The following is a 4,762-nucleotide window of genomic DNA, read 5'->3' on the forward strand; positions in this document are numbered from 1 at the left end:
CATTGTTTGGCCAAGCATTTTTGGTACTGTTGTTGGGGATAGTGTTAATTCAAACTAATCCTTGTAGTTGTAGTCCTAGTTTTAATTTAGTACTTCAGTAAGCACTTTTATGCATAGAAGAAGAAATCACCTTGGGATATTTCTTCCCCATGACTATCAAGGAGAACCATTTGATTTATTTAATCCTCAAATTAAAGAACCACAAAGTAAGAAGGAAGAAGAAGAGCCCCTTGAAAATCCATTTGCTGATGCTCAGGAACACATATCCTCTTCATCATCTGAAGAATTGCTACATTTGAATTACTTATTTGCTAAACTTGAATATCAAGATAATCCACTTGCTCTTGTTGTATATCAGCCACCACCACAAGATCCTCCTCTTGAAATGGTTGCTCAAGCTCCCTTTCCTTTTCCTATACCTCAACAACAAGGCAACCAAAATCTAAAAAATATACCTATTGCTAACCTTCCCAAATTTTATGGCATCCTAATAGAATATGTTGAGACCTTGCTCTTTGAATTTGATATTCATTTCTTAAGTTATGACTATACCACTGATTCCCACAAGCTAAAGTTATTCCCATCAACTCTAAAAGAAGCTACTTTTAGATGGTTCATGGGGTTGGGTGCTAATACTATAGCAGATTAGGATTTCATGTGTTTCTTAAAAAGTAAAAATAGTACTGTAGAGATCAAGATTTGAGAGGTGATGACATTTTTAAAATGTCTCAAAGGGAGGATGAAACACTAGAAGATTATGTATCCTGATTCATGTTTAGCTTGTAATGTTATACTCAACACCAGTTGAATGAGGCATCTTAGAAGAACCTTTTCTTGAAAGGTGTGAATGATGGAAGCATTGAGGCTCTAGACCTAATGGAAATAGGTGATATCAAGCAAAAAGAATGGATTGACATAAATAATATATGTGAAAATTACTCAAGGGCCACTTTAAAGAAGGGTAGGGGACTTACAGCCCTACCACATAATTCTAATGGTAGTTTTAAAGTATCTAAAATGGAGCTATATAATCTAATATTTGATTTCAAGAAGGACATCATTAATAATGTGGCCACTTAGCTGGATAGTATGCAAGCAAGGAGGAAGAAGGAAGAGTCAAATGCTATGCTTGCCTAGTTATGTTCTCATTGTAGAGAGAGGAAAAGAAATTGTAAATGTAAGATAGTTGCATCTGTGGATGTTAACTCAATGCCCACGGAGTTCAAAGCTATAGATGAGGGGAATGGAGAATTTTTCCACATTTCTCGAAGGCATCCATGGATATATGCCTCCGAAAGTACTGAATAATTTTGGTTATAATAATAATAGTAACTATTGGCCAAACCAAAACCCCCAAAATTTTTCTCCTCCAGATTAGAATTGGAATCACAATTGGTCTGATCAACAACCATACCATAACAAAGCCTATTTGTAGCAACCACCATTTAACCCATGCCAATAGCAATATAACTCCTATTAGGAGCTGCAACACAATAACCAATGGCCACCTCATGGTAACTGGCAACCACAGCCTCAGTGGGGACCTAATCAACCTAATCAGCAACCACCACTAATGCCTCCTTAGTAGCAAGCTATTAAGCCACCACCTCTTGTAGCAAATAGTACTCCTTAAAAGACAATTCAACTTCCAACTCAACCAACACCAAATCCTAATAATAACCAGCAGGCTTATTCCTTGCATATAAATGACATCCATCTTAGATTAGTAACTACACTACCTACACCCAAAGAGCCAATAATAACTGAAGTTGTTGATACTGAGGATATATCCATGAGTCAACCTATTAATGTTCCACCTATTGCTTAAACTACACTAGTGCCAAAGAATCCTCCTTATCCACAAAGATTGTCTCAAGTTGTTCCTCCAAAAGAAAATCTTGTAGCCACTGATTTGATTCATCAACTAAAACAAATGACAATGTAGATTCCCTTGTTGGATGCGCTTAAAGAAATTCTAGTCTATACCAAAGAAATTAAAGAAGCCTATATTAAATAGCCTAGAAGGAAAAATAAAGACCCTGATACTATCCATGTCTTAGGCCAACTCTCTGATCTCATGCTAAGTAAAGTTGTCATGCCTAAGTATTCAGACCCAAGAAGTCCAGTTGTAACCATCTTCATTAATGGTACCCAAATTGAGAATGTCTTAATTAACTTGGGAGCATCAATTAATGTTATGATTGGAGTAGTTTTTTTGAAGCTTAGTATCATTAGTTTATGGGACACACCAAAATTTTTGTAGTTAGCTAATAATTCCATAGTCAAGCCTAATGGTATGGTTGAGGATATTGTTGTTACTCTGGATTCTTAAGAATACCCTTCAGATTTTATAGTCCTGACACCCAAAACCACTCTTGGAGGTTACCTCTTAATCCTAGGAAGGCCTTGGTTAGCCATGGTTGATGCTTGCATTGCATTCCATTCAGGAAAGATGACCATATTAGAGAGAATAAATACTAAGAAGTTAACTTTATATTCTCTAGCAAAACCCCAAATTGAACTTGATGAAGTTGTCTGGTCCAACTTAGGAGATGTTGCTATTGAAGTAAGCTCTATGCCAAAACTCATGGTCATTGAGAGAAATCCATTCATGGTATCCCAAGAAGAAGATGACATTCTTGTAGTAATCCTTACCAACTAGTATAGTTTTGAGGAGTCATCTTATAATGGTCCAAATTGTTCCCTTCAAACAATACTACCCAAGCAAACCACATTTCAGTTTCCTGCAACACCTGATTACCTTCACACTTTGCTAACTCATGAAATAAAGTCTCCATCCATAGTAGAAATGTTGATGTTAGAAAAAGTTGAGAGAGTTGAAGTTGCTTTAGGAAAGGAACAGAATATTAATAAAAACCTCACCAAATCTCAAATGTCCAATCTTCTCAAGCTTTTAAGAGATAGCCAGCAAGCCTTTGCATGGGATTACACTAACATGATAGGTCTAGACCATAAAATCTATACTCACAGAATATATATAATCCTATAATACAAGCCAATAAAGAAAGCTTAAAGAAGAATAAACCCTGCTTTGAGAGACATAGTCAAGACCAAGTTGTAAAAGCTTCTTAGTGTAGGTTTTATTTATCCTATCTTTGATAGTCAATGGGTTTCTCCTCTTGTCATTGTTGCAAAGAAAGGAGGAAAGTGGAGAGTGTATTTTGACTATAGAGAACTTAACAAAACCACTAAGAAGGATCACTTTCCACTGCCTTTAATTGACTAAGTGCTTGATAATCTAGCGGGTAAAAAGTACTTTTTATTTCTAGATGGCTTTAGTGGGTATAATCATATACAAATATCACCAGAAGATCAAGAAAAAAATAATGTTTACCTGTCCTTGGGGAACCTTTGCTTATTCAGTCCTGCCATTTAGATTATGTAATGCCCCTACTACCTTCCAGAGAGCAGTCCTGGGTATTTTATCCGACATTACTATTGATTGTGTTGAAATCTATATGGATGACTTTACAATTCATGGAGCAACATTTGAAGAAGCACAAGCTAACTTGAAAAATTTTCTTAAGAGATGTCAAGATTATAATCTCTCTCTCAACAGTGAAAAGTGCTACATGATGATGGAGGAAGGAGTAGTCTCGGGACATTATCTTTCATCTTTTGGAATTTAGGTTGATCCTACAAAAATTGCAATTATAAACACACTTCCCATTCCATCCAAGTAGATGGATGTCTAAAGTTTCCTCAACCATGTTGGTTACTACAGAAGGTTCATAAAATATTTTAGCCAACTTGTAGCACCATTGTATAGTTTGTTGAAGAAAGAAGCTGAATTTGCATGGATAGAAGAATGTGAAGCATCATTCCATAAGTTAAAGGATGTTCTAACAATAACACCTATTCTTAGAGGACCTAATTGAAAGCTTCCATTCTATATCTACACAAATGCATCTGATTATGCTATTGGAGTAGTTCTGGGACAAAAGGAAGATGTTATTGAACATGCAATTTACTATATTAGTAAAAATTTGCAAGGAGCAGAATTGAATTATATTTTTATTTAAAAAGAGTTGGTAGTAGTTGTTTATGCACTAAAAAAATTTAGGCACTACATCACAAGCTATGAAGTATTTTTTTATACCAATCATTCAACTATCAAATACTTAATGAATAGACCTACCATTAGTGGTAGACTAACACCCTCATTACTCCTCATGTAGGAGTTTTATGTAAAGATCATAGGAAAACTAGGAAAGGCTAACATAGTAGCCAATTTCTCGTGATGACTGCATGTGCTAGATGATCCTACAACAATTGATGATAGTTTTCTTGATGAGCACTTATTTCATTTGATTCTTTTACCCCATGGTATGTATACTTGGCAAACTACCTTGCTACAGGGAGAATGCCACCTCACTTTTCTCCTAAACAATGTCATCTATTAGTTGAGAAGAATTTTAACTTCTCTTGCATCTCAGGCTTTAGTTTTATATAGGATCAGACCAGGTCACAAGGAGATGTATTCAAGATGATGAAACTCATGACATCCTTCGGGCATGCCATGATGAGACATGTAGAGGATATTTTTTTGCAAAGAGGAAAACCTATAAAATATTGACAACTAGGTACTACTGGCCTACTTTGCATAAAGATGCAACAAAGCATACTCAGAAGTGTGATAGGTGTCAACATATGGGACATCAAACAAAGACTGATGAAATGCCTCTGTAGTCACAGATAGTTGTCACACCCTTTGACAAGTGGAGTATTGACTTCGTTGGAC

Source organism: Cupressus sempervirens, chromosome 5 (genome assembly GCF_028749045.1).
Source record: "Cupressus sempervirens isolate cs-2001-9-10 chromosome 5, ASM2874904v1, whole genome shotgun sequence".
NCBI classification, from domain to species: domain Eukaryota; kingdom Viridiplantae; phylum Streptophyta; class Pinopsida; order Cupressales; family Cupressaceae; genus Cupressus; species Cupressus sempervirens.